The sequence below is a fragment of the Vicugna pacos genome, chromosome 36 (assembly GCF_048564905.1).
Source record: "Vicugna pacos chromosome 36, VicPac4, whole genome shotgun sequence".
Classification (NCBI taxonomy): domain Eukaryota; kingdom Metazoa; phylum Chordata; class Mammalia; order Artiodactyla; family Camelidae; genus Vicugna; species Vicugna pacos.
This window is the reverse complement of record NC_133022.1, coordinates 4,033,705-4,046,953: the sequence shown is the minus strand read 5'-3', so window position 1 is coordinate 4,046,953 and position 13,249 is coordinate 4,033,705. Positions and strand designations below refer to the sequence as shown.

General features: G+C 42.3%; 1 long non-coding RNA gene across 1 annotated transcript; it reads right to left on the bottom strand.

The window, feature by feature from the left end:
* Window positions 1-512: 512 nt before the first annotated feature.
* LOC140691704 (uncharacterized) lies at window positions 513-2,962 on the bottom strand. The gene is made up of 3 exons (XR_012067402.1): window positions 2,902-2,962; window positions 1,437-1,535; window positions 513-578 (listed from the first exon to the last, which is right to left on the bottom strand). It is a non-coding gene; the product is annotated as an uncharacterized lncRNA (long non-coding RNA).
* Window positions 2,963-13,249: the final 10,287 nt, after the last annotated feature.

Here is a 13,249-nt window from a genome sequence, read left to right as displayed (position 1 = left end):
GTGCTCCTTACGTCTCAGGGAAGGATGCAGCCTGTACGGTCCTCCTGGGGTGGGCTCCTGCCTCATGTACTTCTCTGCCTGCCTCTGTATGCAGATTGCATCCAATCTTAAAGACACAGAAAGAATGGCTTCAATGAGAATTACATCATCAATTCCTCTTCTAGACACAAAACAGCCAATCCTTAAAAATCTCAGAACACCCTTAAAAATGTGTGAAAATTCTGTACCTCTGTTTCAGGTGGGCGGCCTCCCTTCTAAGCTCAGTGTTTTCCCTCTCCAGCTCCCGAGCCCTGATCTGTGGGGGAAAACACATCGATGTTCAGCCGTGGCAGACTGTGCACAAAGGGAAGGAAGGAAACAAATTCTTACCCAGTTGTCTTGGGACTTCTTCTTGTCACGAGTGATCTGAAAAAGTCAACACATCAAGAAACACCCCATGGCAAGGGGTTCTCAGGCCCACAGTAACCATCTGCTTCAGGTGCTGAGGACTCCATGTGTCAGGAGGAAGGCAGGTTACCTGGAGTCTCAAGGCGATGTCTGCTCCCTGCATCTGCCTGTGACATTCTTCAAGCCTTCTCCTACGAGTTACAAATTGTTTCATCAGAGAAAACACAATGCTGGGCATGCTGTTAAATAACTTGCTCCAGTCCATGTTATCTGCACTGCACACTCACATACATTATCTAACCGTACAAGACACACTGCACACTCACACACTCACACACAGTATCTCATCACATTATCTGCAATGCACACTCCACACATCATCTCACCACACAAGACACACTGCACACTCACACACAGTATCTCACGTTATCTGCACTGCACACTCACACACAGTATCACCACACAAGACACACTGCACACGGCTGTAGAAGCACATCAGGTTCAAAGCTATCACTGCAGTCACTCCTTCTGTCACTATTATTTTACGTCTGCCAGGTTCTGCGCTGACACAATTTCCTTTCCCGTTCTCAACACTTCCCTCACTTATCCTGTGTTGAGCATCTTTCATCATAAACCTTGAATCTTCTTTTCCTTACATCCTTATCCTATTTCTCAGGCTTACAAGTGGGTCTCTCCAGTGACATGGTCATATTTATTGGTCCAACTGATGCTACACCAAACTGCTTACCTCAGGTTGAGAACAATTTATAGCACCTTCAGAAACATCTCTGTGAACTGTCTTTCCACTCACTCAGTCTGGCCAGCATTGAGACCAGGAAATTCTTAGTAACTTAATACTTTTTAAAGTTAAACCTTTAATGTAACATGTGTAAAACTTAACATTTTTTCTTCTGTGTGAAGTATCTATACAAATCTCTTCTAAACATGTGTTTTGGTCTGTGTGTGATATTGTGCCTGAACATTTTAGAAAAGTTTTTAAAAACCCAACAGTGGTGTCAGCACCGCAGGTGCACAGGAGCTGAACTCACTTGTACTGTCGTGTCTCGTCTTCAGCCAGTTTTGCCTTCTCCTCTGCTGCCAATAGCTGCTGCTTCTCCACCAGCTCACATCCTTTCATGTCCACCTTCCTGAGAGGGGAAAGAAACTCTGCAAAATTCTGTCAGTTTCCCTCCCAGAAATTGGAGGGGAACAATTCAATGTTCCTTTTGCCCTTCCCCATAAGTGCTCAGACTGACAGATACAGAGGAAAGAATTAAAGGCCCCCACTAATACACATGAAAAAGCTTCACTCAGGCCTCTGGCAAGTGTTTGGTATCTGGCCTTACCTTCAGCGTCCCCACACCTATTCTAATCTGTGCATAAAGTAAACACACAGGAAAAGCCCACATGAGGTGCACTCTGTGCCCCTCCTTGGCTCAGGCTCCTGTGAGGGGGACAGCGTGAGTTCACGTTTCAATGTGGGACTCAGGGTCTGACCAAGTCTTCACTACCAAACACATTAGGGTGAAGCAAGCGTTCATGACTTGTTTGATTTCTCCCACAGAGAGCCCTGATTTCAGTCAAAGCTTGGGGCAAACCTGGTTTTTCAGGGAATATGAGAAAATGTTTGGTTTTGAATGTGGGCTAGTGGGTGTGATGTCCATGACTTCTCCCTGAGAATGACAGGAACTCTGTACAAATTATGAAATCCATGCTCAAATGTACCAAATTGCTAACAAGCCAGGAAGGAACATGAGGCCAAGATGGGAAAAGGAAGCTCAGGACTGGGTCCACCTTCCCCGAGGGTCACCTGTTAACTGCAGGGGAAGCCACTGAGATGCAGAGCAGCCCGGCAGCTGGTGCCCCCCCCAACATGGGCATCACAGTCAGATGGCTGGAGCTCGCAGCCTGTCAGCGCAGGCAATCCCTAGTGACACATGCAGGCCTTAGCTGGGATCCATGAGAGCTACATGCCAGGAATAAAGCTGGACAGCAGACACACTGGCCTCAGGAGGGCTGGCTGCACTGACTGATCTCAGCTGCTAACTGGGTTAACAGGATGTAGCACTGCTGGTACCCTGATCACCTGCCAGCTGTCACGCCCACCTTCTCTGCAGCAAATTAACCTCACACCAGGCCTCAAATTTTCTCTATTTTCTACCCCATATCTAGAGTTCAGTAAAAATGATAGACACATGGCAGGTCATGACAGTATGATGCAGTTGAAACCTAAGGACAATAAAAATGGATCTAGGGGATCTAGATAATGAAGTGACTAAATCTGGCCCAAGAACTCACTAAGATCTCAAACTAAATACAACAAGAACTCTGGTAACCAGTCAGAATGAACAGAAGCAGCAGGTTACAGAAATCAAGGCAGAAAAGTAAACACAAATCTGTGCTGGCTGAATGTGGTAAAGGAAATATGGTGGTTAAGTATTCTGAAATATAATATCTACGTGATTTCACACATTCATTCACACATTTGTCATAATTAACGTGGGAACATCTTACTCTTCAATGTGCCCGTCTGCCTGTCCAGAAATATCTTTAGGGAAACGTATTCTCCGCTCCAGCCTCTGGAAATTGGCTTCCTCTCCTGTCACAGATCCTGATGTGGCATGGTGGTCTTGCATTTTCTTTTCAAGTTCTGTGAACATGAGACAGTTTGTCTATGTATGTGCACTCAACAGCTTGGCTGTGCTGGGCAGTGGAGAAAGGAGAGAATCCTGAATGCAGGAACTCATTTTTTACCTTCCCAGTGTAAACTTATGTCTACTATAGGTGTGTCTCATTTTATTGTCCTTCCCAATAATGCATTTTTTAAAACAAATTGAAGACCTGTAGCAACCCTGAGTCCAGCAAGTTTATTGGTGACTATTTTTTCTGACAGCATTTGCTCATTTCTTATCTCTGTGTCACACTTTGGTAATTCTTGAAATACTTCATTCTTTATCATTTTCATTAAAATAGGCATGACATTCTTTTAAGGCAAAGCCTAAGCCAGTGGAAGTCCCTAATTCTCAGCAATTCTGCAAGCCTGAGAGATGAAGAGGCTACAAAAGGAAACTCTGAAGCCAGCAGGGATTGGTCCATGAAGTTTAAGGCAAGATTCCATCTCCACTGCATACCTGTGCAAGGTAAAGCAGGAAGAGCTAAACCAGACGCTGCTGCACGTTCTCTAGGAGATGAAGCTAAGACAGCTAATAATGAAGGTGGATACACTAAACAACAGATTTTCAATGCAGAGAACTGCAAGGAGAAGCCATCCAGCACTTTCATAGCTGGAGAGGAGAAGTCAGTGCCTGGCATCAAAGCTTCAATGGACAGGCTGATTTTCTTGTTAGGGGCTAATGCAGCTGATGGTTGTAAAGTTGAAGCCAATGCTCATTTAACATTCTGAAAATCCTCTGTCCCATGAGAATCATGGGAAATCTATCTGTGCTCTATAAATGGAATAAAGCCTGGATGACAGCACATCTGTTTACAACATGAATATTTTAGCCCACTGTTGAGAACTAATACTCAGAAAAAAAAATTCTTTCAAAATATTACTGCTCATGGACAATGCACCGGGTCACCCACGAGCTCTGATGGAGACATATGAGATGAGTGCTGTTTCCATGCTTAATATGACATCCATTCTGGAGCCCATGGATCAGGAGTAATTATGACTTTCAAGTCTTACTTAAAATACATTTTGGAAGGCTTTAGCTGCCACAGACAGTGATACGACTGATGGGTCTGGGTAAATAAATGGAAAACTTTCTGGAAAGGATTCAGCATTTTAGGTGCCATTAAGAACATTCATGATTCATGAGAAGAAGTCAAAATATCAACAACCAGGGTTTGGACGGAATTGATTCCAATCTTGATGTGTGACTTTGAGGGGCTCAAGACTTCAGTGCAGGAAGGAACTGCAGATGTGCTGAAAACAGCAGGAGAACTAGAGTTAGAAGTGGAGCCTGAAGACGTGACTGAATGGCTGCAGTCTCATGATAAATGTGCATGAATGAGGAGCTGTTTCTTATGCACGAGCAAAGAAGTTGTTTTGAGATGGACTCTACTGGTGAAGATGCCGTGAAGAAGGTTGAAATAACAAAGGACTTATAAGAGTGCACAAACTTAGCTGAGAAACTACCACAGGGTTTGAGAGGATTGACTCCAATTTGTAAAGAAGTCCTCCTGTGTGTAAAATGTATCAAATAGCACTTCCTGCTACAGAGGACTTGCTCCTGAAAGGGAGAGTTAATCCTGTGACAAACTTCATTGTGGTCTTACTTTAAGAAATTGCAAAAAGCCACACCAATCTTCAGCAACCACCACAATGATCAGTCAGCAGTCATTATCAATTCCAGACCATCCACCAAAATGACTGTAACTCAGTAAAAAAAAAAGTTTAAAAAAAAGACCATCCACCAACAAAAAGATAACACCTCACTGGAGGCTCAGATGATGGCTAGTAGCTTTTAGTAATAAAGTATATTTTCATTAAGTTACGAACATTGGGGGGTTTAGACACAGTGGTGTTGCTCACTTAATAGACTACAGTATAGTGTACATTTGATTCTCTTTACTATGATATTAACTTGATTCTAGGGGTCTAGAACTGAAGCCATAACATCTCCCAGGAAGCCTGCATATGAGGTTTTCTTCCCAACAAGCAACATACCTTCCAGGCTGCAGTCCTCAGTTGTCTCGGCTCTCTGCATCGTATCCTCAGATCTGGTCTTCAAAACACGTGGCTGCAAGACATGTGAGAAAAGACGTTCAAGAAGTACTGCTCCACAGCAACGTGAACGTACTTAACGTGAGAGGATCGTGCACTTGGAATCAGCTAAGATGGGCCATCTGCTTTATGTGTGTCACAGCATAATTAGACACTGACACAGTGATGCTCAGTTCTCTTGAGTTAAGTACCTCTGGGGTTGAGTAACATCTCTTACTCTCTTCTTGCTGCTGAGCTGAACATCCTCCTGCACATGCATTTCTTCTGATTTCACTGTGGCTTCACAGACATGAGATTTATTAAGAGCAATTTCAACCTAAAACTCTCACATTGATGACTAAATCCCAAGAAAAGTAACTTGAATAGACATCAACATTTAATCTTCTAAGGCATGAGATTGTTGTTCCTTGTGAAAGCTCATGTGTACAGTGGAAATCCTGCTGCATCTGGAGGCATTTACCTCAGATTCCTGAAGTGTTCATTGAAACAGCACCTTTCAAGGTCTCTGGAGACGTTCTTTTTTCCAGTATCTTCACACAGGACAGAATTAAAGCATGTACTATGATTTCAATGAAAACTCAGGGTGACATGCTTAAAAAGTGTAACTTTTTTTCCCAAAAACAAAGTATTTTTTTAACTGCAAAACAAACCATAGAAAATAAATATATTAGCCCTGGTGCACGTCCAAAGACTTTGGTGAGCATTCTCTCCAGAAGATATTAAGGCAGCGAAATGATTCTGAACATTCAAGTTTTATAAAGAAAGCAAGTGTCATACGTTCCCTTACACATGCTTGAGAGCATCTGGGACTTTCCCTGAGTTTCAGTTTGGGGCTGAAGACAGTGCTCCGTTTGAGAGTTTACAGCAGACAGGGCCTCTCCTTCGAGTTCTAGTACCGGGCGTCCTAGCAGCTCGTTCTGACACCCTGCGTCTTGCATTTCCTTCCTCAGCGGGTCCTCTTCCACTGCCAGCCTGCCAAGCTCTTCCAGCAAGTCTTGGTTTGTTCTGATGGGCACTTGCTTCTCTTCAACCCTTTTGGAATCCTGTCCCTTCTCAGCCAGTACCCACAGCCGCCCCTAAGTTTCCTGTGATGGCAGCTGATCCAGGCTGGGCCCAGGACAGATGTCAAGCCCATGAAGAAATGTGGAAAGAAGAGACCTCCAGGCACAGATATTTCCTCGTCTCCACAGACTTCCTCCTCACTGGACAATGGAGGGCATGACTGGACGACAAGGGGAAGCAAGGGTGGGAAACTGCTCATGTCAAAGAGCTCACAAATGAGCATCCCTAGTGAAATATAAACAAAGTTTACCCAAATTCATGTGGAAAATTCTCTGTTTAACATCAACAGGGCAAGGGGCTGTACAACTCAGCTAGTAACTTCCTTCACCTCTCAGGTATTTCCTGGCATTTTCCATGTATCTTGGAGGGCAGTGTGAGTGGTGAGAAAACTCTCTAGGTTGTGAAAATAAGACATATTTCCAAGTCTCTGAAATAGGAAAAGTCACAGAGGCTTTAGTCCATGAAATTCTGGGTCATTGTTCACAGGGATGTTCTGCTCCTGGGCTCTCACACTCTGCTGTGGCCAAAAAACAGGAGGAGTGGGAGCACGCATCTCGCCCAGCTGTGGTCAGGAGGATGTGGCAGCCAAGCTCTTACCAAGTGTGGGCTCTTGGCGTTCTGGTCCCTCGCTGCCTGCAGCTTAGCTCGAGCAATCTGAATGATGTCGTTCAAATACTCACTCTTCCTCTTAATGATTTTCAAGTTCTCCTTCAATGAAACATTGAATTAGTAACAATTACTTATTACTTTCAATTCTGTTTTCAGAATGTAATCTAGAAGAAGAAGAGGCTTGTACCTTAAACTTTAGTGCTTCCTCAGAAAGCATCTTCTTTTGCCTAATGGCCTCTAAGCATTTCTTTGCATTGTTGGTCTATGCAAATGTGTAATGAAGGAAACAGAATTACAAATACTAATTACTCTGCTAGCCGAACCTATCTTGTGTGTGACCCCTTCCACTAATACAGCAAGTGGTGCTTTACATCTACGACATTTGCTTAGTTTATTTTTTTTTCTGAAATATAGTCAGTTACAATGTGTCAATTTTCTGGTGTACAGCATAATGTCTTTCAGTCACATATATATATATATATATACCTATGCTTGTCTTCACATTCTTTTTCATTATATATTTCAAGATAACAAGTAGAGTTCCCTGTGCTCTACAGAAGAAATTTGTTTTGTTTTGTTTTGTTTTTATCTAGGACACTTGATTTGCTTTGAATCTAGACCTCTTATAGAACATACGGAACAGGACAGTTAAGGATGAAAGAAAAGAGAGCCAAGAACTGAACTGCCAGAAGGGGGAAGGAACTGAAGGTGAAGTCACACACACACACACACACAAAATCAAAAGGACAATGATACCTTCTGCTCCCAAGAGGATACATTTTCTTCAAGTTCTTTGTTTTCTTTCTGAAAATTCTTGATCTGCTCAGTCATCTGCTTTAAAGTAACTAAAAGGAGGTAAAGCATTTTGGCAGGAAAACCCAGTAAAAAAGGATTATCCCAATTTATTAGCAGCAGAGACATCTCTCTGGCTGGCACTATGAGTGTAATTAACTTTGTAACTTTACTACTGTGCCTAAAGGAAGCAAATCTTAGTGGCATTCTAAATGTGAGATTGCTGAGATTCCTAGTTCAATTTTTTTCAAAGATGCACAAACACAATAAAAAGTCTTCTCCTAAATTCTCTCCTGGCTATAAGTTAAGCACCATTCTTAGAAAATTCAATCATTCAAATACTTCTGACATCACCAGAGATGAAAAAGAAAAACCAAGCATCCTGTCCTCTTAACATTCTCTCCTCCTAAGTAAACATGACCCTGCTTAAAAGAAAAAAAAAAAAAGAATCCTCATCCCACGCAGGTTCACTGCACAGCCAGGCCCTATCTGCAGCACCACAGAAGGCAAGTTCAACATGTCGCCTGACTGGGCCCGCACAGGCCCCCAGTGTTGTCCTGCTGCCTGTCAGATCGTATTTCATGAAAACCACGCTGGGGGCCCTGGAGGACAAGGTCACTGGAATTAAACACTTTGATACCATGTGGGCTTCCCCACCTAGTCACTGGAGGACCTGGGTAACACACAGTCCCTAAATGACAAGTTTTCCATCACCAGGATGAGAATGCTCCCATCACTGCTTCAGGAAAAAAGCACACATAAAGCAGCCAGTCACAGGTGACTCCACATGTGACGCTCTAGAACGCGGCCGTCAGAACCAGCCTCCTCTCTTGGGCATCTAATTCCCTCATCTGACTGCACAGTGCACACGCGTCTTCTATCTGCTCAGCGGGGACGCTCTGATGCTAAGATTCCTCTTCTCAGCACCAGCACTTGTGCATCCACTGTCACCAACACCAGCCCTCGAGGGCCTACTGAGCATCAGGCAGCCACCCTGTCCACCATGCACAGCCCCACTCAGTCAGCAGAGCCTGTGAAGCCTGCACAGAAAGCATCATCCTCAGGCTGGATCACACATTCCATTAAGTCCTCATTGCCAGGAGTGGCTCCCTTCACCCATGCTTCCCCTCTGCTGTGACACACACGCCTGGCCACTTCTGCATCCCTCCCTGAGCCTGGAGAGTCCTGACAGGCTCAAGTCATGTTTCAGTGTCTTTCCTTTTCACCAGGAGCCAGGTCATGTCAGGGACTCACTCCGAACATTAGACTCTTCTCATCACCTGCTTCCTCAAGGTTGCTATGCAAAATTAAACTCATCCTAGTTTCCCTACTCCTGTGACCCTTCTGGTCTCTTATCTCAATAGATGCCAACTTCCTCTACAATGTCATTCAGACACCATCACAGGAGTAGAATTTTCAAGAGTTAAGGAGTCTGACATCAGAAGTCATTGTGTTTGCTTTTAGTTGAACTAAAACCCACACTGAATCCTGGTATTGAGAAAACATTACAAAGGAAACTAAACCCTAATATTTTACCTTGAAACATCGGAGGCTTTACCTAGAGAGGAAGAAACATTAAATTTGAAGTCAAAACATATAATTAGTAAACATACAGTTTCTAATAAACTATCAAAACAGTAATCCATTGAAATTACGATTACCACTTTGGTTCAGCGTAATGATTTATATGGTTAAAACTCAGGAAAAATCGAATTTCCTACTTCAGGCATGATCTTTCACTCACCATTTCTGATAGCACACTAGTAAATAACTTATTTTACACAAAAGATCTGTTTACATTTTATTAAGTAAACACCACTCTATTCAATTTTCATAATGCATATTCATGTTTCATAACACTGAATTATATTATTATCATAATACGTTCTTCTAATGCACCATTTATCTGATTCTTTTTGGCAAACCAAACATCCACACTTAAGTGCAGAACCTGGATTGTTGTGTAACCTTCAAAAGAGAGAGAGACAGAGGAGAAAAACTAAAAGAAAAATAAAGGCAAAATCTTTATACTAAGATGCACCCCTTTCACTCAATGAAAGGTTTTCTGATATCTTATAGAGTTTACTGTTGAATTGACAAGCAATTGTAACATATTAGGTCGTAAGATATGTCAAGACCACTAAAAACAAACAGACATCAAATGAGACATCAGGTGAGAATGAAAGTGAGCAATGGCTGTAACAAAAGCACACGCAGCAGCAGGACAGACAGTGACCATTTTCAAGAAGTGAACGTGCTTCTTGACTCAGACATGAGTCATCATTTGAGGAAACATAGCTCAATAAAACCCAGGCAGGACTCCACTGTAATACCACATAAAGACACATTTTCTTGACCCTTAACACATATTTCTTCATTCAAAACTGTAAGTGAAGATCAGAGACTGAGGCCAGCCCTAACTTTGCCAAGACACTGGAGCATCATCACAGTATCGAAGCTCCAGGGGCAATACCGTGGCTGTAGAAGAATGCACCCATGGAGGGCAAACAGAAAGCCACAGATGTTCCCTTCACTTCACACTTGCTCAGGGAACACTGAGAGTCCCTGTCCCCTGTCACCCAACACACAGGTGGGGCAGGTGGGGAGAGAGATGGGCTCACCAAACACTTAACCCTCCTATTTTATTATTGAATAGAAGAGTTTATAAATTGTCATTTGCTCATTGAGAATATACTGTTATCTTGCTCAATGAGTTCTTACTATAAAGATTTTGCAACAAATTTCCCATTTCAAAACTAATTTCTGTTCAAGTTAGTAATCTAAAAGGAAACAAAAAAAGACTTCTGGATTCTGGCCCAGGCAGGCAAATAAAATGTCCAGTGACTATAAAAATTCCTGTTAGGTGTGATTAAAAGGACACTATAAGGTACTTTAGTAATACTCACCGCAAGGACGGTCCTCCAGACGAACAAGAGAAAACTACATACTCCCCAGAAGGCAGCAAGAAGAATAAGCTTCCACAGAAGTTCATAAACATCAGACCCAGTATGGGAAAGGAGAACGAGAGAGTGGAGGATCTGAAAAGATATTGGAGATAATGAGGAACCTCAAAGACATTCACAGTGTATCTGTCACAGAGAATCATCTTTAGAAACCCTCAACCACACCCCTCAAATAGCTCCACAGAGAGGCGAGAAGGGACACGAGTTCAAAAGGAGCAGGAGGATGCTCTTGGGAGTGTGGGTATGTCTACTGTCTTTGTTTGGTGATAGTTTCACTGCTGCTCACATATGTCAAATATCTGATACACAAAATGTTAGAGCTTTGACTTTGCTGACAGACACACAGTAAATATTTTTAAAATAGTTAACAGAACTTATGTATGTAGAAGCCAACTTGAAATTGAAAATAAGCAAAAACAAACCTACAGGGCATGGGACGCCTTCATTTTCTATTGTATGTTCACGAAGTACCTGGACAAACCCCTATGAAACGTCTCCAAAAATACACCCAACATTATGGGGAAAGAGCAATGAAGGTATGTGTTAAAATACAGAGAGCTGTACAGAGATGTATTTCTACATTTACAGACTGGACATGAGTGAGAAAGCAGACGAGCACTTATAAAAATGTCATAATTACTATTCCAGCAAAAATTAATGATTTATTTTAGCCCAACTATCTAAAAACCATGGAGGTTTTCTTCAATATTCCCTTTGGTTCTGAACCAGAGCACGTCAGACTTCTGAAATAGATAAGAATTTGTATAATAGAGTTTTAATTATATTATACAAGATCACTCAAAGAATGAAGTTACATAAAAAGAGAACTCAAAATAATAAGTACAAATAATTTACATGCATATTTCACAGAACTGCACCTACATCCATTAACAGCCACCACAAAAATTAATTTGTATTTCTGGAATGTACAGTCACGAAAACAAAAGGCAAACACATAGTTTTGTAAAAACTAGATTTGTAAGTACTATAGGAGGGAATAAATGTGCGATGTAATTTGTACTAATCTAGACACTAAGCTTCAGTCTTGTGCAAACAAAACCTCTCTAGAAAGCAGCCTCTGAAATCGATAATATCGTTTTTGACAGCTCTCACAGTTGAGGTCAGTAAAATGTGTGCTGGTGGGAAACATGCACTGTCTTTGAGTAGACGCTGCCTGAGAGAGCAGTGGGTCTCAGCACAAAGGAGAGACATGAAGATCAAAGGCACAAAAACACAAACACCATCTAGTCGCTAACTGGTAGAACCCCCTCCGTCGTGGGCATGCTTGTTACACAGGGCACTGTCTGAGCGCTGATATCAGTAGGTGCCTCCTACCTAGAGTCTACCCACCAGGGCCGATGGACTCAGGTTCTGTGAGCAACAGTGGAGAAGGACAAGTTAGTTTATCCAAATGCTCAAAGATGTGGTAGGGAAAGAGGGCTAACTAACCTATGAGAACTCAGCCTCATTCCCTCTAAGGGAAAAAATCCCACTAAAGATGACCTAGAAACGCCCTCTTTAGCAGGCTCAGAAGACACAGAACACGCTTTTCTTTGGGTGGACTGTTCACATGGTGTGATTCTGCCTCAGTGCAAAGATTGTTCCTGACACGTGATTTTTCCAGGTCCATAAGAATCTGCTGCAAGCCTATCTGAACAAACCCACTTAAATCCATGAGGTGTTCTCAGTCTTTCTTTTTTGGGATGTGGAGGTGCTTTTTCCTGACACAGTAAAAATTTCACAGCATGTAAATGAATTTTCTTTATATTTGGACAATTCTAAGGAAGGACTCTTTCTGCTTTGGGGAAATCAACATTCTTCACAGGGATACGTCACTAAAAATAAAACAACTTGTCCACCTCCTGGTCATGTCCCTCCTAAGCATTTCCTCATTATAAACATCACAGCAGGTTGCAGCCACTGGTTTTCACATCAGCTCGGCTCTCAGGGCTCCCATCAACCTAGCTGGACACAGAGTCCCTGGGGGCAGCCTCCAAGATGAGAAGGAAAGGGATAACTAAGAATTTGCTAGAAGTACAATAAAAATAAAAGCAAAAATAAACAAATGGGGCCTAATTAAACTTGGAAGTTTTTGCACAGCAATGGAAACCATAAGCAAAACAAAAAGACAACCTACAGAATGGGAGAAAATTTTTGCAAAAGATGAAACTGACAAAGGCTTAATTGCCAGAATATATAAACAGCTCACACAACTAAATAAGAAAAACAAACAACTCAATCCAAAAATGGGCAGAAGACCTAAACAAGCAGCTCTCCAGTGAAGACATACAAATGGCCAACAGGCACATGAAAAAAAAATGCTCATTATCACTAATTATCAGAGAAATGCAAACCAAAACTACAACAAGGTATCACCTCACACCAGCCAGAATGGCCATCATTCAAAAGTCCACAAATGACAAATGTTGGAGAGGCTGTGGAGAAAAGGGAACCCTCCTACACTGCTGGTGGGAATGCAGGTTGGTGCAGCCACTGTGGAAAACAGTATGGAGATTCCTCAAAAGACTAGGAATAGACTTACTGTATGACCCAGGAATCCTGCTCCTGGGCATATATCCAGAAGGAACCCTACTTCAAAAAGACACCTGCACCCCAATGTTCATAGCAGCACTATTTACAACAGCCAAGACATGGAAACAGCTTAAATGTCTATCAACAGATCACTGGATAAAGAAGAGGTGGTATA